The sequence below is a fragment of the Tamandua tetradactyla genome, chromosome 14 (genome assembly GCF_023851605.1).
Source record: "Tamandua tetradactyla isolate mTamTet1 chromosome 14, mTamTet1.pri, whole genome shotgun sequence".
Taxonomy (NCBI): domain Eukaryota; kingdom Metazoa; phylum Chordata; class Mammalia; order Pilosa; family Myrmecophagidae; genus Tamandua; species Tamandua tetradactyla.
The window spans coordinates 29,182,333-29,207,000 of NC_135340.1; the positions used below are offsets into that span (position 1 = coordinate 29,182,333).

The window sequence follows — 24,668 nt, forward strand, 5'->3', positions numbered from 1 at the left end:
CAGAGGCTTACAAAGTAGAATATAGGGGACTTAAAGGTACATAGAAGCTAGAGATGGGTAAATGGTTGCCCAATGAAGTTGAACTTATATGTAAGGGAATGGATAGAAGTAAAAGTAGTTCATTAGTGGAGTTATAAGTAACATTGTCATATTGAAGGTGAATAGGATTGAAAGGGTTGTATAGTATATATCTCACCAATTAACTCTACAATTATAAGTTCTTGTGTGAACAACTTCAAAGGTTTGATTTTCCACAAAGTGTCAACAATAGAAGGGGATGGGGTAAAACTAATATTGCGTGCTATGACCTATGGTTAACAAGAATACATCAATAGTACAAACAGCAATGCCAGGGGTGAATAACTGGGGAGGGGTGAGGGACAAGTGATAAGGGGTGGTTTAGATTTGATATTTAGTGAGGCTGTTTACCAGTTCTTTGTCTCTTTGGACCAATGACAATTGTCTAAAATTGAGAGTGTTGGTGACAGTACAACTAAATATGGACACTATAAGACATGTACTATTTATTTTGGACATTAACCATGATGCCCAATAGATAGAAGGGGCTGAAGGATACAATGACTGAGAAGCGGAATGGTGAATTGTGATGTATAAACATGATGGAATATTCTGTGGCTACAAAAGGGAACAAAGTCATGAGGCATGCCACGAAGTGAACGAACCTTGGGGGCATTGTGTTTTGCAAAATGAGCCAGAGACAAAAGAACAAATATGGTATGGTTTCTTTTAGAAAATACTTATAAGAATATTGGAGCCTAGATTGTAAACTCTTATAGCAATCATACTTAGTCTGGAGTTGTGAGTATATTTTTTAGATTCTGTGATGTTTGCTGTATGTGTGTAAACTGGTATTTCCTTGAAACTTTGGGTACCTCTGTGACACCTAAGACTCAGAGCTGAAATTCCGCAGCTCTGAAAGTCAGCATTGCTACGTACAAAAACTGCTAAAGTAACTGAAAAAGAGGTCATTCTTCAATTAGAGAAAAAAAACAAAGCCAATTTGATTGGAACCAAGACAAATCAGAATACAGGGCAAAGGATGATAGTGTATGTATTCTAGAGCTTCACCTACTATTGTATGAGTGGCTGGATTATAACATAAATTAAATTACCAGCTTTGCAGGGTGTCTGCTATTAAAGTGAGAGCATTGATTGGAAAGGACTGAAAACCTGAAAATTGAAATGGGAACATATGGATTGATTATGATGCTGGTGGTGACATTGAAACCCTAGATTCTGCTGAGTCCTAGCCAGATAAACCTGTAATGGTCTGCCCTGAGGAACCACCTTCTCAATCTCCAGTCTGCCTGGAGGAATCTGCCTTCCAACTTCCGCCTGGAAAGATTAACCCTGCTGTGTCTGATAAACCTTTAACCACTTCCCCTGAGCAAGTAGCACTCATTCCTCTGTCTGAAGAAATTAATACAGTTTTACCAGATGAAACTACAATGGGATGCCCTGATGCAGTTGGCTTGTAAGACATCTCTAATTCTTTTTGTGACCCACTCCCACCACTCCTATTTTCTTCCACTTCTATAACGATACTGAAGTCCCAAAAGGACCTCAGATGAGGTTAACATGTGACCCATGAGGTGTGCTATACTCAAAAAGAACTGCATGATCTTTCCAATTTATGTGGACAGAAACCAGAGGAATATGTGGGGGAATGGATATTAAGGGTATAGGAAAACAGTGGGAGGAACATAAAATTGGATCAGGCTGAATTTATTGATATGGGCCCATTAAGCAAAGATTTTGGATTCACTGTTGTAGTTAAAGGGGTCAAAAGGGCTCTAAGGATTGTTTCAGTGCTTGGCCTACATTACCTGAGGTAGAAATGCCAGAACTGCCCTAGTATAATGTAGATGAGGGGATCCAAATGCTCAGTGAGATTGGAATGTTTAAATGGATTTATCATATAAGGCCTGCTCAGTCACCACAGGAATGTCCAAAAGACACACCTTTCGTCAGAACTGTGAGGAATAATTTTGTGAGACTACCTCCATCACCCCTCAAGAGCTCTGTGGTTGCTCTCCTCAACAGATCAGATATTACTGTGGGAATTGTGCTCACAGAACTAGGATCCTTAAACATAAGGAGGGTGAGCCGATCCAGGGTTGGCAGGAGTCAAGTAGCAGCACAATCACCAAAGATAATGAAGGCATGGGTACCATAAAGAACAGCAGACTCAAAACAGCAATCAAAATAGTCTTATTTGCAGGGACCTATGAATTGGCTAGTAGATAATGGGGTACCTAGAAGTAAAACAGATAGGCAGGCTATTAAATTTTTATTTGACCTGTATAAGCAGAAGAGTTCCAAGTCAAGTGAACTAAAGTCTAACTTGAATGATGAAAATGGAAAGTCGTGGTCCTTTAATCAATTCCCAGACTTGTGACAGTTTACAGACCCTTTCACCCATGATTGAAGTGAAGGCGAGGTGCCCTTGGGGAAGGACATTGTTATGCTGCAAAAACTTTATACTATGAATCTTCATCCCAGCCTTCCCCAAAGAAACTTACAACCTTTTACCAGGGTAACTGTGCATGGGGGAAAATGATATGATCAGACATTTTAGGGATTAATAGACTCTGGTTCAGACATGACATTAATTCAAGGAAACCTAAAACTTCACAGTGGTCCACCAGAGTAAAGGTTTATGTAGGTCAAGTGATCAAGGGAAAGCTACCGTAACCAGATCTCCAGATGCAGCACAAACATGCCAATAAGGATGGTGTTCTACAGCGAGTACACCAAACCAGGGTGCGAATGCAGAAGGTGAGTCCCTCTTAAAGAGTGTCTAGGTATACATGAGTCACAGGAATCTGCTCCACCACAATCAGTTTGATGTCTTCAGACATGATGAAGATTCATCATGGGATTTCTTAGGTGAAAAAATAGCTGGGTGTCTTCACTGTGTTTCAGCTTTCCAGAGTTCTGGGCAGCAGGCTCCTACACCAGGCCAGTCGTAGTTCCTGACAAAAAAGTAGTGCCCATGGTGCATGCAGATAAACTCCAGCAAGGCTCAAATGCCCCCTTTTTCCACATCTGTAATAAGGACTTGGAATAACAACTTGGTACCCAGCTTTGATGAACCAGAATGTTGGAACCAGAGAAATGAGGATTGGGCACAGTGGAAGTGGGCACATTGGAATCTTTGGGCTTGCTGAGCATTGGCTCTAGGGAATAGTAGAGGTGGAGCTTCTGGGGAAGTTTCAGTCACCCATGTCAGGGCCAGGGAGACACTGCAGCAGCATAGGAGGCTATACCACAGGCAGTGCAGGAGAGTGAAAGCACGAAAGCTAAGGGCAACATGGATAACTTCTGAGGCTGAGATGGCCTTGCACACCCAGAATCCTATATGCCATGGGTCCATGGGCCTGCACTAGGGGTTATGGTTTCCAAAGGATACTGGTGGTGGAGCTGTCTTGGCCCTGTGGTCACCTAAAGGCACTGCCTGGGATTCACGGGTTTGGTGTAGGTGGGTGCTCTCTTCTCCAAACTCTGTTGGCCCAGGTGGCACCATGCCCAGGAATCCCAGAGGCAGCGTCTTCATATAGGACAAGGAATTGCACTTCCATCATCTCCCTATCCTTTGCCCCAGGCAGCTGTATTTGACTGTTCTCCTATAGCATCTGTAGGAGAGCTCTGTGAACCATCTTCCACACGCAGGTCAAGTTCTGGGTTGATGAGCCTGTATTGAGTGTCCTGGGTCAGACCTTTGTGCTGCCACCAGACAGAATAGCACACACCTACATGCACCCAATATGTGCATAAGAGTTACTTTGCCTCCTATAGCACCAGGACCAGGGACCAGCACTGGGAGCATGGGCCAGTTGGTAAGGGAATGGGGTGAGTAGCAAGGGTGTCATGTGATTCTGTATTTTAAGTTGCCTTTTTCTTGACTTGGTGTCGGGCCTGTCACTGAAACTCTTTGGTTATTGTTCAGAGCTTTGAGAAAGATAATTCTGACAGAATTTTTTTTAAGCTTCTTTGAGGAAAGGAGCCCTAGAATGTATCGTTCCATCATTTAGACACCAGAATCCCTCCCATATTATTACTACTTATTTTAGTTTGGATTAGAGGCATAACTAATATAAGATATGCTTAGTATCTAATTTTTAATCAGACATTCTAAAAGACATCCCAGTTTTCTTGGTTTAACTATAGTATTGTCCATCCTTTTTTTTTTTTTGCATGGGCAGACACTGGGCATCAAAACCCGGCATCCACCATGGCAGGCGAGAACTCTGCCACTGAGCCACCATGACCCACCACTTGTCCATTCATTTAAGGCTAAATTAATTCAGGCCTCATAGGAGTCAAGAATATTACAAAGTAACAGCTCTCATGCATGAGAAGACATGCAAGAATGCCTTTCAATTTACTTTTAAAGATAAGGAACATTATTAATGGATCCTTAAATTTTATAAAAGGGAACATCAAGTCACAGCATCCCAGATCCATTTGTATATCGGCATCTAGAGAGAAATCAAAAGCCCAATCATCCAAAATTTTTTAGATATTTTGCATTATGTAGATCAGACATTTGGATTTTTTTTCTTTTTTTTTTTTTTTTTTACTTTTTTTACAGTTAGTTCCCATTGTGGACTAGAGGAAACATTTATGACTCCAAATGACTATTTGGCAATTGTTCTATATATTTGATCAGTGTAGATCAGAAGCTGGCAAAATTTTCTTGTAAAGACCCAGAAAACAAATATTTTAGGCTTTATAGGTCATATGATCTCTGCTGCAACTACTCAACTATACCACTGAAAATAGTCCAGATAATGCATAAAAGAATGAAGGTAGCTGTCTTAATGAAACTTTATAAAAACAGGTAGTGGGGAAAAAAAATAGTCAGTGTGCCAAATTTAGCACACTAGCTATAAAACACTAATCCCATTATAAATAATCAGTGTGCCTGAAACAAATATTTAGAACTAAATGGAAACTAAAGTAGACTTATTGTTCAGATAGTTATAGTGATAGAACCTCTAGTTTTATACAAAATACATTAGAGTTCCAAATCGATTAAAGGACTCTACCATACCCATACAAAATAAATAGCTTTCTTATGGGCTTAAACAACGACAAACATTTCTAATTGCACCAAATTGAATATTCTCATCACTGCCAAATTTCTACATAATAATCTAAAAACAGATTAAGACAAATTTGATTTAGTCTTAACAGGTTTGGGTTGGTCTAAGGGGAAAAATTGCCATTGATATGCTTCAAATTTTTAATTGACTCATCAAAATTAAATTCCTTTTGAATTATTCAAATAAATGCTGTAGTACAGAAACTCAATTTAGAGATTTATCTCTATAAACGTGATTTATAATTTTTTGTTGCAAAAAATGAGAAATTTAAAAATCAGTCAAAAAGCAATCATTGAGAAACAAACATGTAACCAGTACAGCAAGGCTGAAAAAGATGGAAACTGTCATCCCTAAACAAAGCTTGCATTCTAATTGGGATAGAATATAGTTCATTTCAACAGACATTTATTGAGCATATATTACCTGCCAAGCAAAAACCCATAAGATGCTGTCCATGTTTGAAAAGCTCACAGTCTCACAAGACATACAGACACACAAGCAAAGTGATATTTACCCCTCCCTGCAAGCACACAGCATACTGTTTTATGACAGTGATGTCTTTATTTCCTTTATTTGTAGAGCAGTTTCTCCCATCCATCCGTTATATATATACAGAGAAGAAGCACCTAAAATTTTCAAGTAAGGATTTTTGAAAAACTTGAAAAATGGGTTATAATTATCCAGGCAAAGATGGGAGACACTGAACCACTGAAAAAAGAAAGCACATGGGTGAGAAAATGGTGTCATGAAACACCACGTTGAGCATTGTAAACGCAGTAGTTAAGGAAGGGAATTACAAAAGATGCAGCTCGAGACGTGTGAGGGGGGCAGGCTGTGAGGACTTTGCGTATTTGTGCGTCATCATCAGACTGGCCATTTATAAACAGTCTATCCATTTAAAACCTGTGCCCCACTTGCCATACACCTTTATCTACCAACTATCAACACTAGCACCATTGTACAAGCAATAGAAAGATTGTGATGTTCCCCTTTTCTTGGCAGATTCAGAAAAGAAGCTTGACCAAGAGAAATAAAAATTTAAAGGAGATTTTTAATCAAATTGTTAGTGATTTGGTATTTCATGAAAAACCTTAGTCCTCTTTCTCCCCTGAAATCTTTAATAAGCTATTTTACTGTTAATGCTTTCTGAAGTTAGATTTAACTTCTGAATATTTAATGAATGCAGAGTTTACCCTCAAGGCTGATGGCAGCTCAAGAAAGAGGCTCTCCATGGAGGACCAGTCACCTATTAGTTGTATTCAGAATTCCTTATTTGTCAGGAACTGAGATCAGTGCTAAAGATTGAAAGATGAATTCTATTTGGGGAGGCAAACACTAACATATAATAATCACGTCATCCTGATAGTGTGAAAGGAAGGAAGGAAGGAAAAGAAAATAAAGGAAATGTGTACTAGGTGATGTGAAAGCACAGAAAGGAAAATCATTACTTTTATCTAGGGAGCTTCAGAGAGGCTTTCCAGAAGAGGTGAATTTGAGCTGACCTTTGTAATATAATTGAAAGTGCACCAAAAGGAGAGAGGCGTTAGGAAAGTCATTTAAGAGAAAGAAAAAGAAAATTAGAGCAAAATTTTTGTTTTAGAAGACTGTATTTGGATTGGTATGGTTTAAAACCAGAATCTGAAGTGGATGAGTTAGGAGTCAAGTCATGAAGTTATGGAGAGGAGGTGTGTGAGTAAGTATTGTTGTATTGAAGTCCTGGAAGAAGAACTATCAATGGGATCAACACACATGACCTGAGCTGAGCCTTTAAGAATGAGTAATATTGATTACAATAAAAGAGATCAATCAAGAGAGTCCTAACCTGTAACTTATCACTTTTATATTCCCTTCAACACTTAATCAGTGCTAAGAATAAAATGACATGCCCACCCAACTTGATTTATTGATTGATTAAATACCACTAGAAACCTACCTTTGATATTCAGATGCTCCTTACACTACCTAGCCACCAGATTTATAGAAAAAAATATTCCAAAATAGTCATCAATATGGGAGAATGCTGGAGGATGCTTCAAAGATCTGGAAGGATCTTACATACCATATTCATATTAGTTTTTAGAGACATATTCTAGACTATGGGAGGTCACATATTCCACCTCTCTATTTTTTAATGCAATTTTGCTGAAATATATTATATATTCACATACCATATAATCATGCAAAGTGTACAGTTGTTCACAGTAACATCATATATAGCTGTCCACTCTTCACAATTGATTTTTGAACATTTTCATTACTCAAAAAAAAAAAAAGAATAAAAATAAAAATAAACATAAAAAAGTGGGGATGGGTACAAGGGTAGTTCAGTGGTAGAATTCTCACCTGCCATGCGGGAGACCTGGGTTCAATTCCCAGTCCATGCACTTCCCAAAAAACAAAAATAAACAAGCAAAAACAAACAAGGAAATAAACAAAAATTCAACAAATGGCTATGCAATAATGGGATACTCGGGATACTCACATGGAAAATAATGAGATGTGACCCCACCATACAGCATTCAAAAAATAAATAAATACAGTAAAATAAAAGGAAAAAGAAAATCCCCAAACATCCCATACCTCCCTCCGATCTTATTATTTATTTATGTATGCTTTTTTTCTTTTTTTTTCTTACTCATCTTTCTATACACTGGATAACAGGAGTGACAATAACAAAGTTTTCACAATCACACCTTAAAAGCTCTATAGTTGTTCAATCATCTTTGAGAATCAAGGCTATTAGATTACATTTCAATAATTCCAGGCATTTCCTTCTAGCTATTCTAATACACCAAAAACTGAAAAGGGATATCTATATAATGCATAACAATAACCTCCAGAACGACCTCTCAATTCTACTTGAAATCTCTCAGCCACTGAAATTTTATTTCTACCTCTCTATTTTTATTTTAAGCTATAATAATGCCTAAATTATAAATGAATATACACCCTACTTGTCATGGCTATTAAAAATTTATTTTAAAAATATTTATTAAGCACTTACTATGTACCAGGCAAAGATGATGCAGTACTTTGTTTATTGACATATAAATATTTCATAAAATAATGATAACAGCAGGTTATAAAATGGCATGCAGAATATGATTCCATTTTTATTATGTTTGCATATGTTTGTGTGTGTGTGAGTCTACATATCCACATGTTGAGCCAAACTTTGGTTCCCTTCAGGAGATCTTCCCTTGTGTACATCTTATGTCTTTAATACTATGTAGCTCAAAGTCATTTCTTAAAATAAATAAACAGGAGCATGAAAAAAATTACTGAGGATCAATTAGCTTTCTTTATTTGCTCTCCAAGTACCAGAAACAAAATAATGCATTAAGTCTCAAAACCCTTGCAACAAACTAAACCATAGATTTGTGAAGCGGATTGCTCCTATACACAGAGCATACAAGAGATGCTTTTCTCAAAGGGATAGGCAGACTGATAAAATCCACCATACAATGAAATTGTCTCACTTTCTTTAATAGGACCAGCTCTCCAGGCTCCATGTTGAAATGGTGGAAGTTTGTCTCCAGGAGGAAATAAATCTCTGTCCTGCTGGCTGCTCTTATCCTAGTTTCAAATTCCATTTCAGTTTATCCATTTTAATCGAAACATTTGCGTTGTTTGTATTCACCAAGAATATTTCCTCATTAAGATTTGTAATAGATATTGCAAAACTTAGAGCAAGAGCCACTAAGAAGCAATTAAAAAATAACAACTATGTTAGCCTTATAGCTTGTGTTGGACTGGAGGAAAGAGATAAGAATTTAATATTAATAAACAAGAAAATTTCAGCTCCTGCTTTGCTATTATTTTAACTGAAAGTATTTAACACACTTTTGTACAAAAACTGTATTAAAGACCTTCAAAATGGTACAGAAGGGCTATATGGTATTGAATGTTAATATTAAAACAAATAGCAAATATATTTTAAGTATTTACCATTTTAAGGTACATTACAGCTTAGATTAACACAGTGACTAAACTATTTCCCAATGTCAGGCTAGTCATTTTGTCTATAATAGTCTCACAGTGTAATTTGAGGGCCAGAAGCATGAAGTACGATGGAGAAGTTTAATCAGCAGGAAAAACCATAGGTTATATCATACATATGTAAATCCCCTTGTAAAGAAGAAAAAGAACATCTGTCTCAAAGCTGGAGCTCTCTTGGAGGGTTGTGGAAGACTGAAGGATCTTTTAAATCAGTGCGAAGTCATTTAATCCAGTAGAGTAACTTCATAGTAAATTCTAGTTCCGAATATTTACTAATTTGTAATTGACCTGAAAACATTAATGCTACCTGAAATGGTGTTTATGCCTTGGAACATATGAATGAAGTGTGTAAGAACACGTTTAATTTTATTTTTTAAACGTATATTGTTTAACTTTCCCTTAAAATTTTTTTTAACATTTTTCTTTTGTTTGGCCCTAAAACCCTAAGGTATTTATCTGAGCCCAGCTTTTAAGAACATTTACAGAAGAGTAAGCACACATTACATGGGACCTGATATAAATGCTCCTCTTGTCACATTTCCACTTACTGCCATCACCAGGCTCTACCCACAGACTTGCCATTTATTCGGGGAGCATTCTATTCACAATTAGCTTTTCTCAATCTTGTGAAATGTATAAACATAAATGAAGTCAGTACCTTCAGAGTAGTGTTTTAAAGATGTCTTGCTTCCTTAAAAGATGGAGCGTTGGAAGACTGGCAGTCATGGAGGAGAGAGACCCAAGAGCAGTAGTGCTGGTGCCACATCAGGAAATAAGGAGCCCCTTGGTGAAAACAGTGTTCCCTTCAATATAATGATGCCACCAACAGACTCTTGGGGATAGAAGCACAATAGCCCGTACACATCTTCTTACTGTAGTAATGATTTCTTTACTATTTGCTAGTCAGTTAGCCTGAAACACCTGTGTGTACTCCATAACTCAGATCAGTTAAACTGGCAAAGCTAGCCATCTCTCCAAGAGCTGAACTTCCCTCTCCTCCTCTTTCCTGCTGCTCAGATGTGCAGCCACTGGTGGGGGTGGTGGCTCTACTGTAATATTTTACTTTTTTAAATTATTTTATCTTTTTTCTACTGTAATATTAGCAACAATGCGGATGGAAAAGTGACAATAGAAGCATGGTTGTGGACTTTTCAAAGGAAATAATACATGATCGAATCCAGTGATTTCTGAACATCGTTTTACTGTTTAGCTGCAGAATCCTGTCACTAAACAAAATTTTATGCAGAAGAACAACATGTAAATCTAACAAAGGTGGAGTGACTCTTGTGAACCCACCGAGATCCTGCCTCATAGCTCAGCTCACAGAATGGCTGATGTGTCCTATTTTCTATTTAATATATTCAGTAACTAAAGTCTTCAGAAGTGAAGTAACTTCTCCAAGTCCACAGAACTGGTGACAGAGATGTGAATCCATAAAAAAACATATATTGTTTGGAAAATACCAAAACTACACGCTTCTAGTAATTTCTAATTTCCTCAGCACTTCTAAATTGATTTGATATTATTTCATTTGATTATCCCAACAATTTTGAGGTCCAGATTAGGCAGACTTTTTCTTATGCCATTTTTACCCATGAGAGGTAAAGGATTTTTTTTTTTTTTTAACATGGGCAGGCACCGGGAAACGAACCCGGGTCCTCGGGCAGAGCAGGCAAGCATTCTTACCTGCTGAGCTACCGTGGTCCACCCAGGTAAAGGATTTTTAAGTCTTCTGGCACCCACTCAATGTTTCACTTATTGTGTGATGGCTTCACGATTCCTATGTAAAATTTTTCCATAAATAGCAAATAACTAAAGCCAAAGAGGCTATCATATGCTTTTAAACTGTTATTCCATTAAAATAAAAACAGGAGGAATTTAATATTAACAATTAAGCAATAAGATTAAAGAGGATTGAGGTTAAATGATAGATAACATAGGGAGGTAAATTGGCAGTCTTACACATTTCTCAATGAGTCAGTTATTGCACAGTTGAAAGGAAAAAATAGTTTTCTAATTTATCTTCAATATTTTTGCTAGTATGAAATTTATTCAAACAACTAGGGCCCTAAATAGCTTTGCCAAGTGTCAAACTCCTAGCATGTTTCATTGCTTCGTGTTTCCACTAGCCTTAACTAAAGAGGAAAAAACAAAACTGTTGAGTTAAAATTAATCTTAACTGTCATCAGTCTGCACTCATAGAAATGCTCCAGTCTGCGGAGTTGGTGATATATTCCCTGCAGCCTGCTCATTGTTCTCTCTTCCCTACTTCTGCCATCTCTGCTCTCAACTAACTTGATATGGAACCTCAAATGTGGATTCCTGTGCTCTTGGAGTTGAAATTCAAATTGCTCACTTCACAATAGTGACTATAAGACACCTCAGTCATTCTACCTCCTTTAGAATCTGAAATCATCTTCCTGGGGATACAGCTCATTTTACAGAGATTTAAGCTTTTCCTTTCACACAGCTTGACAGAAACCACAAGAGGGGACAGTTTTTGGCCGCACCATATGTCTGGTTCTCCATGAGTGTGCATCTGTGTGTGTGGTGTGTGGTGTGTGTGTGTGTATATTTTCCCAACAAGAGGGGAGTATATTTTCTTTTTTCAAGGAGAAAGAGTCTCCCCTCCCATTAGGTTTCTAGCTGCTGGATGCTTGATGATTAATTTAAATCTACACACAACTGGTTCCCTTATTAATGATTCTGCCAGATTTCCAGAACATAGCAGGATTAACCTGCTCTGAATACAAACTGTTCATTTTTAAAGGAACCATCCCCTTGTAATAAGAACATAAGAGGATATATTTCATGACAATATCAGTGTTTGTACATGAAGGGTATCATGAGTTGTCCCCTAGGAACCCTCTACAGGAATACTCCAGGAGTTTTCCTAAATGTGTGGCAGTCAATCAGGGAAGATCTAAAACATCATCTAAATGATTGGGGCGAATCTCAAAGAGATGAGGTAAGGCTTGAATAAAATTTTAATTTATTAAGCTCAGATCTAAGCAATTATATTAAACCATATTCGAAGAAACATCATGTACACAGCAGAAAGTCTGTAACAGAAGTTAAAAAGAGAGTAACAGGTAAATATTGGTAGTGTCGATCCAAGCACTGCCTGACGGAGAGAAACAGAGGGATTAGGCAAGACCCACTAGCTCCTAGGAGAGGATCCAAAGCCTCTTTAGCATTTGTATATCATCAAACTCACCCTGGATCCAATTCGAACCTCTCCACACCACAGCTTCTCACATAGCTGGTTTCAGGGAAGATAATAGGTGGGTCAGGTTCAAACAAATGCTCCACCTCCTTGATGTTGCATGTAGTTGTTCATGTGTGTGAATCAGAATCTGGTGCGCCAACTTCAGATCTGACTTCTGGTGTATTTCTTATTTAAAAGTTTGAAGCCATAGGTTGGAGGAACAGAGCTTGTACCCAGTGACTTCACTAGGACAAATGGCACCCAGGGTCATCTGACTGAGAGGTGAGTCACCCTTCCCCATTTGAAAGAGATTGACTTTGTTATATTACATGCCCTCTGTGAACTACCCAAAGGTAAAAAGTCTTTTCAACATACCTCATGGAATTGTGGTGAGAATTGAATGGGAACGATGTCTGACTCATAGCGAGTGCTCAATAATTCTCTGTTATTCTGCCACAAGATCTCATCTGTAACACTTTACACAGCATGAGAAACTCAAAAAGCATTATATTTAATTGATATCCTAGTTTTTGAGACTTCAAACAAATGCAATTTGGATGACACACATTGCAACAAGAAAAGATGCCCTGGTTTTTCTAAAGCTATCTGACAGCCATAAATAAAGTTACAAATCTACAAGACTCCACAATCTAGTGTGGCCATCTCTAGACCTTACACAAGGTGAGCTAGTCTCCTTGCAAAGATGAAGATGAGACTGCTTCCGGCTTCAGGGAGTTTATAATATACATGGGGGAAATAGATGCACAAACAACCAGTGACTCCTCACCCCCTATGATCTCTGTAGGATGAGTTGTACTGTGATTTGATTGAGATGGGCATTGAAAAGGAGCTGTAGATTAATTTTTAAAAAGGAGAGTAAATAAGATCAGTTTTTGTAAGCATGCGTGTGTCTGCAGTCTAATGCAATGAGCGAACTACTAGGTATTGAAAGAAAGAGAGGAAAGGCAAGGCAAGCCAATTTAATGCTTTTTTTTAAGAAGGGGAAAATATGAATGATTAAATATTTCCCTTTGGTTGCTAGGTGTTTTCTCTGTTGCTATTCTGCAACTGAAAACACCAACCGAAGAAACTGCAGACTATAAAATGCTATGTGGATAACAGTTCTCTCTGTTCCCACCAATATACCGTGCAATCCCCAGAGCTGAGATTCCCTCTGAATTTAGGATTTAGCCATGTGTCACCATGGCAAGCCTGAGGTTCAATTCCAGGAATCAGGTTTGGCCTTCCTCCTAGTGCATTAACATGATTCTAATAAGAACAACAGCCTGTTAGCAAGACAGACTTGAAGGAAGGCCAGAGTGATCTTAATATCTTCCAGCAATGCAAAGCTGTCCAAGAAGGAATATTCTGAGCTCTGTAAAAAGCTAAATACTTAATAAAATAAGAGAAAACAATAAACGTCAGAAATTCACAACAATACAAAATATACTACCTTTTCCCTTTGCACATATTTAAACAATTTGTTTTTAAAAAGGCAGGAATGCATGGTTCTGGTGAGCACATTTCAATGTCCAAGTTTTCTCAAGTCAAGCTTTTTGTGACCTCTCAATCTTTTAATGGTGTAAACATTTAAACAAATGACATTCTGCTTCATGTTTTAAACAAAGCAGCTAACTTTCACTAAAAGAATCTTGCCAAATAAGAAACTTGTTTCACTTCCCAGGACTCAACGCCTCTTAGAAACACTACTTGACTCTTTGCTCCCCTCTATCTTGGACATCTCAAGAAAATTAAATGATGAATGTGTTTCCACCAGAGGGCAGTAAATAAAAAGCAAACAAACAAATAAATAACCTGTTCACTGAACACAATCGCTTCTTAACCTGGAAATAAATTTTATTTTCCATTAACCTATATTATAAGTGCAGAGAATTTCAATGCTGAAAATCTATATTTGATCACTCTTCCTAGACTTCTTTTTAATGTTCACATTCCCCATCACTAAAAGCGTGACCTGTAAACATATCTCAGAATGAAATAGGTGAGGCTTCTTCTATAAAATGAAAAAATCTTCCTTCAACCTTAAAAAGTGCCTGTTCTATTAATTAGCACAAGGCCTACCTGGGTCTGCAATCACAGCCCCATGATCCAGGGGGCTTGGTAGTGACTGTATTTCATTGTTATAAAAACCGGCACTGGCAAGAGGCTGCAGGAGCACCCTAACAAAAGCTGTGAATTCCAGGCAGCAATCCTGCAAGGAAAGGAAGGGCAGGGATGCCATCCAGTGGTCAGCCAGTGGCCTTGCGGGCGATGTGATCCTATTACCACTGCACTGCCTCTGGAGAAAGCACTAGAATGAAGACTGCAGGCTCTGCATCTGGAAGGGAACTGGTGCCAGAATAAATTATTATTCCAATCTGAGTAAGTCTCAACCTCACATCCAACTTTCTAAATTGCAAAATTAGACGTAAAGGTAGTGTCGTGGAGCCACAGAACTGGGAGCTCACTTGAAAAACCATCAGGCTCAGGGACTCCCAGATGCAGCTGCCTCTCAGAATCACCGAGGCTGCTTTCACGGAACACGAGTTCCTGGACCACCAACACCTCCCATGCTGTGGTCTCCAGGGAAAAGGCCTGAGAACTGGTATTTCTAAAAAGATTTCCAAGTGATTCTGATGTAAGAGTCTGGTTTAGGCCAAGGATCAGGTTCGTGGGAACCCATTGATTGAATCCATCTTTCTGTCTCGAGGCAGGGTTGTACTTCAACTAGCCCAGTGCTAGAGGTCTTTTCTGACCCTAAAAGCTATTAACAGCTACTCAAGTCATCCACTGTGACATTCAAACTCCCAAACCATCAGTGAATTCTCTTTCCTGGTCTGAATCATAGTTCTACTATGTATTAGCTGCTTAGTTAGCCTAACCTTCAAGCACAGTTTTATATCTATAAATGGGGAGATGACAATACCTATCCTGGAGATTTGTTAGAGGATAAAGCACTTCAAGCCATGCCTATCACTTAAGAACTAAAATGCTCGCTGTTTTTTGTTATTACTTATTATTACCCTCTTCTTGCTGCTCTTTTGGCTTATTTTCATCTGCTTGGTCCCTAGGGATGTAGTGCTCATTCTGGATGCAGGAATTTATATCTAGCTAGCTAAGCTGTCCTACCTGTATACCCCAACCTACCTTAGTCCTGTGAGGCTTTTATTATTACTGATATATTCTGCCTACAGCCTCAGTCTACCCATTTTCTGAGCTAATACTGAGCACAGGGGCTTCAGTGTCCCTGCAGTGGATATATGGAATAGATAGGAACATTTTGTTTCTATACTATATGCTCGGTTCTGAATAAGGTACATTATGGATGTTATCTCATTTAACTTTCACAATAGAAGGCTCAAAGATAGTCATTACTATCACCAAATTACAGAGGAGAAAAGTGAGTTTTAAAGAGCTAGAGGTGTTAGTGGCTAACTTCTGTGCAGGCTCCAAAGACTAGAAATGATTGCTCAGGGCACATGAGCGCCTAGCCTCTGACTATAACTACTGCTAATAGCCTGGTTCATGGGCCAGGGGCTCTGCCCAGAGTGCAGGTCCTCATTAGCATGGCTGACTGGCCTGCCTAGCTGGGATACTTTGCCTAACATCGGGAAGCACTCCTACCCCACTGCCATCCCCCTTCCCAGGAAAGCTGAATCCTGTTTCCTTCATCCTTTGGTCCTGGCACATGCACTGCTTCGAATTGATGTATCCTCCAGAAAATGGCAGGGCATCTCACTGGTCCACCTCAAGTATCGCTGCCTGCCACAGTCCACCACCCTCCGTCCCGTAATTCACCTCCCCTCAGTGCCCAGTAGCCACTAGAACTAAACTTACATTTGCCAAGTCTCACAGACACTGATAACACAAATACTTGCTGCCCTTTCCTTAAAGACCAGACCATGAATTGCCTGTTTCCCCAGCAATCTGTTCTGTCTTGGTTCCAATTCTTATTTCTCACCAGCTGAAGCTGCTGAGGCCCCCAGCGCTCCTTGCACCTGAGCCTGCTCTAGTGATGCCATTACCTGCATGCTACGAGAATAAGTACAGTCATAGAAATCCGTACAAGCCCACGGATATACAGCATGGACAAGAAGTTGAGTTTGGATGAGAGCAGATACATATTTTAATAAATAAGAAAATCCCTTTATTATTCTCTTATAAATTATTTAAGTTCACCTGTTTCAGAATTTCTAATAACAAATCAGCAAATGTCTATAAACATGCATTTTATATAAGTTGCTATATTAAGATTCATGGGTGTACAAGGAAAACCAAAGGATAGTCCTTGTTCTTAAAATATATATACTGGAATAAGAACAAACAATTTTAAGCATTAATATTAACGCATATATGTCAATGACCACATGAGTAACATATTCAGTGTTTGCTACAGGATTTGAAAAGAAAGAAACTTGAAAATGCCTAAAGTGGTTGAGGAAGGCTACATGGAAGAAACAGCACTGGTGCTGGGACATGTAGGATGCGTGGGAATTATTTAAGTGGAGAATTTGTAGGGGGACAGCTGGGAAGCACCAGAGGAAGGAGTAGATGCATCCAGAGGAACTAGGGGACACCGAAGAGCACTGGAGCCCTGGGATTGGACTTGGACAGGGTTGAATGTGGAGTTAAAGAGTTCCAAGTTAATCCCATAGGCAAGAGATCCCTTATGATTTTTTGAGGAAGGAAAAATATGGTGAAAGTGTATTTTGGGAAATTTATTGTTGCCTCTGTTAACTTAGAGTATGTCCTAGAGACGAAGGTCTAGTCCAGCATTTCCCAACATATATTCCTTAGTATGTTCTTTGGGATATCAATAGAAGGCAAATGCGTTAAATATATTTCAAAGTCAAATAAAGGGAGAATATACTATATTAAACAAAGAAAAGCAGGTCCATTTTTGCAGATTTTCTCAAAGCCTTTGGTGTTCAGGAGATATAAAATACAGTGTTTCTCAAACATATCTCACTGAGTACTCAACTAGTTTCCTACAGTGCAGGTCATGGGGCACTTTGAGGCACAAACTGGGGATGACCGATTAAGGAGGAGTGCAAGGGTCAGATGTTACTTTAAAGAAGACATCAACCGATCTCTGCTCCAGTTGGCTGTGGGGACTAAAGAGAACCTGACCCCTTTTCACTGCCTTCTTGGCTGCTTTCCTGAAGAAAACCATCATGCTCTAATAACCTTGTATCCGAAGGGTCAGTTCTTAAAGAAGCCAGAGTGACTACTTTAAAAATTAGACATATGTCACTCCTCCGCTCAAAACCCTATATGGCTCCCATCCCAATAAGAGCAACATTCAAAATCCTTACAGTGACCTCAAGACACTACATATTCTCTCCCCCACTCATGTAACATCTCTGACCTCATCGCCTGTTACTCTCTCCTGCCTTCCTTCACTGCAGGTACACTGACCTCCCTTCTGCATCTGGAATAACCCAGGTACTCAAAAATTTTTTGCTTACTATTCCCAACACCTAGAATTATGTTCTCCCTGATATCCCTCTGGCTGTTCCTTGATGAGCTTTAGGCCATTATGCAGTCAACAACCTTCTCAGTGGAATTTCCATGACTGCCCCGTGAAAAGTATATTGACCTTCTCTCTGCTCCCCTTTCCCACTTTTCTCTCAGGTACTTACCACCATCTGACAGACTTTTTTTTCTTTAACTTAAAATTTTTTTGGCCCCTGCCACTAAGAATGCATGTTTTGAGAAGACACAACCTGCATTTCATAGGTGAAGTTGAGTTAGAGATGATTTGTAGGAGTCTGAAAATTAATGGTTAATTCATCTACCATTTTCTAATTTTCAGATTTGGAATCTAAGTCTCTTAACTTTTCCAACTAGATGATAATATCATAGGATTGTGTCAACCATCATAAATTTAGCTTTAAACAAATCAAAATAGCCAAATTAACATAAAATAATGGTCTTCCTTTTTTGTAAATAAAAAAAATGAATTGGGGGCTAAATAGCATCCTTTTCCTTTTCTTTAGGACTGTTCAATCAAAAATACTCCCTTATCTTTTATCTAATACATCAGGCAAATAAGTGAAATGAAGACAAATACATTGAGGAATATAATTATGTCTTAGTGAAATTTGATCCATCACTAGAGTGTGCTCGTCTAGAGGGTTCCTTCTTGCATTATAAAATATCTTAAGGGGGGATTTTTCTGTCCCAAACATGGAGTAAGACCCATACTGGCAAGGTTTGAGGTTGTAAAAATGAAAAATGTCTTGAAAAGAAAAAAAGCAATAAGTATTACATCATATCTCAATAAACAACCACCACCTCAGAATCATATATTACTGGGAAGTGCTAAGATAAGATTTAAGCAGTTCAGCATTCAAATACACCCATCAGGACACAAGATGTGAGCAAGTGCTAGGAGAGAAGAGAAAGTGTGGTCTTTTCCACTAGGGGGCACAAAAACTCTTCTGTAAATTGGATTCATTCCTTTCCCAAGACTCATAGATATTTTGGCTAAAAGGAATGATTGATGCTACTTTTTAGTTTGTCTTAAGTGCCTTGCTGCACTGTTTTGGCACCCAGAGATATTCAGGAACTGATTTTCCTAACAAAAAGAATTGGGGGGAGGAAGGGACAGAGAAACAAGACACTCAAGTCAAAAGACTAGAGATGTAGGAAGCCGATGTGAGAGATTGTTTAGACCAGTGGTTCTCAGTTTAGCATGCTTCAAAATCATCTTGAACACTTGTAAAAAACAAACAACAACACATTGTTGGGGCCCACCTCAGAGTTTCTGATTCAGTGGCATCTCTACGTTCAAGAATGGCATTTCCAACAAGTTCCCATGGGATGCTAATGCCACTGGTCTAGGAATTCTGTTTTGAGAACCACTATTCTAGATTCATCAGTTACCTAAATAGAACTCCATCTTGGGGCAAATGTAACAATCAACTCATATCTTCTAGAACTAAATCCCATAGATTCTTAAAATGTTGGATCTCGAAGGGGCTTTAGCAGGCCCTCCTATTATGGAGAAGAAATGAAATCCGAAGAGGTTCTTTAAAGTGTCCAAGGCCATTGTTTTTCAAAACAGAAGTCAAAACCCCTCCTTGGGTTGAAAAATCAGTTTAGTACTAACCAAGGAAGACCCAAAAGCAGAAATTCTTTTTGCATTCTTCACCTTATCCTGAGGCCAATTTTACTCTGACACCAAAACCATAAAAAGACATAAGAAGAAAAGTAAACAACAGACCAATATCTTTTATGCATATAGTTGCAAAAATCCTAAACTAAGTACTAGCAAACCAAATCCAGCAACATATAAAAAGGATTATGCATCATAATAAAATGGGATTTATCCCAGGAATACAAAGTTGGTCTAACATGAAAATCGTTAATGTAAGAAATAACAAAAATAAAAGGCAAAAACCACAGATTATGTCAATAAAGTCAGAAAAAGCACTTGACAACATCCAACACCCTTTTGTGATAAAAACATTTAACAAACTAGAAACAGAAGGAAACTTGATTAATCTGATAAAGGCTATCTATAAAAAATCCACAATTATCATTATTCTTAACAGTGAAATACTGATAAAGAAGAGGACAAGTTTTCTCACCATTTTAATTCAACATTATACTGGCAGTTCTAGCCAAGGCAATTGGACAAGAAAGAGAAATAAAAGGCATTCAGATTAGAAACAAAGAAGGAAAGTTTGGAAAAGTCATCTCTAGTCACAGGTGACATGATCTTGTATAGAAAAAATATAAGGAATACACACACACACAAAAAAAGCCATATTAGGATATACAAGCTCAGGACATATAGTGCAGTGCCTAGAACCATAAAGAAACTGTTTCCTACAGCAGGCTGAATGTTTATGTCCCTTTAAGTGGGATAATTCCTAGGCCTGCACAAGCATGTCTAAGATAAGACAAAAGCCCAGAGCCCAGAAAGGATCAGGAAGGTCCCTACACTTTGTCCTCGAGCTGTTCTCTAGACTCTTCATATGGATAAGCCCCGATGGAAAACACTCCCACAGGTCAGTCTGTAAACACCAGGAAAGGTTCTCTCTTTTTTCCTTCTCTTTTTATCTCCTTACATTCAAGGAAAGCTCTGTCATGACACTAGCACACTGACTAGGGGCAAGCTTAAGGAACAGATGTTTCAGAATCTAAATTCCAGGTGTCAACAAAAGATTACAACACATACAAAGAAGTAGGAAGTGATAGCCTTGGTGAACAAACAAATTAAAATATTAGAAACCGTCAATGAGGAGGACCAGACCTGGAATACCAGGTCCTAATTATCTGCCACGAAGTAAAGGAAAACATGGAGAAAGAACTAAAGGAAATCAGGAAAACAACAGATGAACTCAAAGAAAATATCAGTAGAGATATGGACATTATGAAAAGGAACCAGAGCTGAAGTCCATAGCAACAGAAATTAAAAATTCCCTAGAGGGATTCAATAGCACATTGAAGCTGGCAGCATAAGGAATCAGCACACTTGAAGAAAAGACATTTGAAATTAACCAGTTCTAGGAGCAGAAAGAGGGAAGAATGAAGAACAGTGAACAGAGTTTGAGGAATCTGTGAGACGCCATCAGTCATACCAACATATGCATTGTGGGTGTTCAAGAAGGAGAAGAAAGAGAAAATGTTCAAAGAAATACTGCTGAAAATTTCCCAAATTTAACATAATATATGAAAATAGGCATTCAGAATGTTCAACAAGGTCCAAATAGGATAAACTCAAATAGACCCAGGCAACACTGTATTATAATCAAATTTACAAATACCATAGATAAATAGAGAATTCTTAAAGCCACAGAAAGGGGCAAAATGTAGCATACCTGTGAGTCTCAATAAGATTAAGTGCCAAATTTTTTACTGGAAACCATGGAGGCAAGAGGGCAGTGAAAGGACATATTTAAAGTGCTGAAAGCAAAATACTGCCAACCAAGAATTCTTTGTCTGGCAAAACCATCTATCACCAATGAGGGAGATATTAAGATATTCCCAGATAAACAAAAGCTGAGGGAGTCTGAGACTACTAGACCAGCCTACAAGACATGCTAAAGAGAGTTCTGCAGGTTGAAAGGATAGGACAATAGACAATAGATTAAAGTTGCGTGAAGATATAGAGATCCCCTGTAAGGGTAAGGATGGTACTAATGTATTTTTTATTTGTAGCTCCCGCTATAAGTTCCTACAGAGTCTAAAAGACAAATGTATTCAATGTAATGATACATTAATGGTTTTACATTCATGGAGAGGTGTAGGAACTTAGTTTGTGTATAATATCATAGTTAAGTTGCTATCAAAGCAGATAAGCTTGTTACACATTTAGGATGGTAAATTTAAGTCCCACCACACCTACAAAGAAAATATTGTAGAATATGCAACCTCGTAGAGATGGAAACTTCAGCATAGGTTGCTGGGGGCAGAGGGAATGGGGAATTAATACAAATGGATGTAAGGTCTGTATCTGGGGAGGTGGGAAAGTTTCAGTAATGGAAGGTGCTGAGGGTACTGTAACATAGTGAATGCGATTAATTCCACCGAATGGTACGCTTGGGAGGGGTTGAGATGGGAAAGTTCCTATGTTGTTTAGAGCAGGATAAAATAGGACAGCTGTAAGTCCCTGGTTTCCTATTCATCTCTGAAAGAGTTAATAGACTGTTCTAAGTCCCTTGTTTCTTATCGCACTCCAAAGGAAATAATACTGAGCTGCAAGCTTTCCAGGACAAAAATTTCCCTATAGTCCCCAACCTCCCCCCAAATCACTGAAACCTCCCCAAACCAAAAAAGCTTGTAAAATTCTGGGACAAACTCTTAGTTAATAATAGGCAGCTCAGGGTCTTAAAGATTGTTAACCATTTGACCAAAGTCAGATTTTAGGAATGTGACAACAAACCACAAATTTTGCTAGCTGTCTCCTCCTAGAACAAAGACATCCAATATTCAAAGGTTACTATGGAAACCCACTGGCAACAAAACTTTCCTATAAAACAAGCTGGCCTACTCCACTCAGTGCCTGTCCTTCCCTTGGGCACATCCCGGTTAACATATGCTTTCTCTTTTTGATAAAGTTCTCTTTTCAATAAACTTTACTACTTATTCCTACTGGCCTTCTCGTCTCTAAATTCTTTAATTTTGACACTATCGAACCTGGGTCATGGCTCAGCCAGCACCGTTGCCAACAGAGCACCAGTCACACCACAATAAAAATGAAAAAGATGATGACAATTAAAGGCAATGTATGATTCTGGTGGGATCTGACAAGGGAGGAGAAAAGGCTCAAAAGGACATTATTGGGACATACAAAAAATAGAGAATATAGACTGTAAGTTTTATAACAATGTTAAATTTCTTAAACATTTTATATCATAGTAAAATTGCTTGAACTTATGTACACTAAGGTGGATAGATAAATAAAAATCTTGTTCATAGGAAATGGACATGGTGGTAAGGAGCATGGTGCATATACTACCTGCATTCAAGTGTACAGAAAATGGATTGATAGATGAGTAGATAGATGGATTGACAGCATGATGGATAGACAGGTAGCTAGAATTCTATGGTATATATGGCAAAATGTTAAAATTGGTAGATCTGGGTATCTGGAAGAATAGGGGTATGTTGGAGTTCTCTTCGTGGGATTTGAGTTATTTTTGTGATTGTCCTATACGTTTGAAAGTATTTTAAAATAAAAAAAATAGATATAGGAAAGTCAATAAGAATGTCAAAAGATGTTTAACACCATCAATCGTTGGGAAAACACAAATCAAAACCACATGAGATAGCATTACATATTCACTTGACAGCTGTACTAAAAAAAAAAACATAAAAGAACAATAACAGCTATGGAACCCTCATACATTGTACTCTGGTGTTGGGAATGAAATTGGTTAGCCACATTGGAAACAGTTTGGCAGTTCTTTAAAATGTCAAATATAGAATTATTATATGACACAGAAATCACCTCCTATACTCAAGAGAATTGAAAATACATGTCCACATAAAATGTATACATGAGTGTTCAGAGCAGCAATATTCATAATAGTCAAAAAGTGGAAACAACCTAACTGTCCATCCACTGACGCACAGATAAACACAATGTAGTATACCCACAATGGGAGATTTTCAGCCAAACAAAGAATGAAATACTACTCATGCTACAACGTGGATGAACCTTGAAAATAATTTGCTAAATGAAAGAAGTCAGATACAAAAAGCCATATATTTATGATTTTATTTATATGAAATAGCCAGAAGCAGCAAATCCATGAAAGCAGATTAATCCTTGCCAGGGAATGAGGGAGAGGAGAAACGGGGACTGACAGCTAATGAGTATGAAGCTTCTTTTGGGAGTGATGAAAATGCACTGGAATTTTATAATGGCAATTTTGCACAATGCTGTGAATATATTAAATTGTGCTGAATTATATACTTAAAAAGTGAACTTTATAGTATGCGAATTATATCTTAATAAAGCTGTTACAAAAATCATTTTAGCAGGACGTAGTGGCAAGTAACAAAATAAAGTAATAGAAAATAACAGTAGGCTTCACATATATTATGATATAAATATTATTATGAAATTTTGTTTAAACTGCATAAATAGCTACATAAATTATGATATGTGTATTGAATTGCAATGTAAAATGCATTTCTTACTGTGAATCACAGTAAAAGAATATTGTAACCTAAGGCAAGACAAAAATTGTAACTATCACCAGAATTTCTTCCTATTAGCTCTTTAAGAGCTTGTTAAGATAGTGTCTACAGATTGAAATTCTTGGTGCATCTCCCTAAAACATAGACACAGGGCAGATTTCAGATGTGCTTCTTTCTTTGATGTTAGAACCACAGAATGAGGATATCGGTGGAGTGCTGGTACCATGATGCCAGAATGCCACATGATGGAAACATGAAGAAAAAAGCTTTATTCATGAAAGTTTAGAGAATGGAGCTCAAATTCTTCCATAAGACAAGAACATGTACTGTGACTTTGAAAGTGAAGGTTGTCTCAGAGCTCATGGCTTGAAGATTTATACGGAAGAAGAAAAAGACAAAGGTCTCTTCACATCCATGGGGTCCTCTGGCTATGGAGGAAAGTCTCATGATAAAAGAGACTCTTAAACCACCCAGCTCTACCTGAAATATGCCATATAGCTCTGTTTACCATAAGCGGCTCCATGTTCATGAATCCATTGGCAAAGCTTATTCAAGGTGAAGTCTTAGCTTGATTTTATTTTTCCAAGGAAGAAGAAAATGAAACTGTTCCTGATATATTCATATTTGTCATTTCAGGAATGGAGCAGAAGAAAGAAGAGTCCTGTGAAGGCAGT

The 24,668-nt window shown here is 38.1% G+C and overlaps 2 long non-coding RNA genes and 1 pseudogene across 2 annotated transcripts; 1 reads left to right on the forward strand and 2 right to left on the reverse strand.

Annotated features, from left to right (window-relative positions):
• Positions 1–622: 622 nt before the first annotated feature.
• Positions 623–16,476, forward strand: LOC143654861 (uncharacterized). Its single transcript, XR_013162017.1, has 3 exons — positions 623–735; positions 12,535–12,618; positions 16,301–16,476. It is a non-coding gene; the product is annotated as an uncharacterized LOC143654861 (long non-coding RNA).
• On the reverse strand, positions 2,707–3,389 carry LOC143656476 (heparan sulfate glucosamine 3-O-sulfotransferase 2 pseudogene; annotated as a pseudogene).
• On the reverse strand, positions 8,523–19,170 carry LOC143654862 (uncharacterized). Its single transcript, XR_013162018.1, has 3 exons — positions 19,096–19,170; positions 9,787–9,911; positions 8,523–8,828 (listed from the first exon to the last, which is right to left on the reverse strand). It is a non-coding gene; the product is annotated as an uncharacterized LOC143654862 (long non-coding RNA).
• Between the last annotated feature and the right edge of the window lie 5,498 nt (positions 19,171–24,668).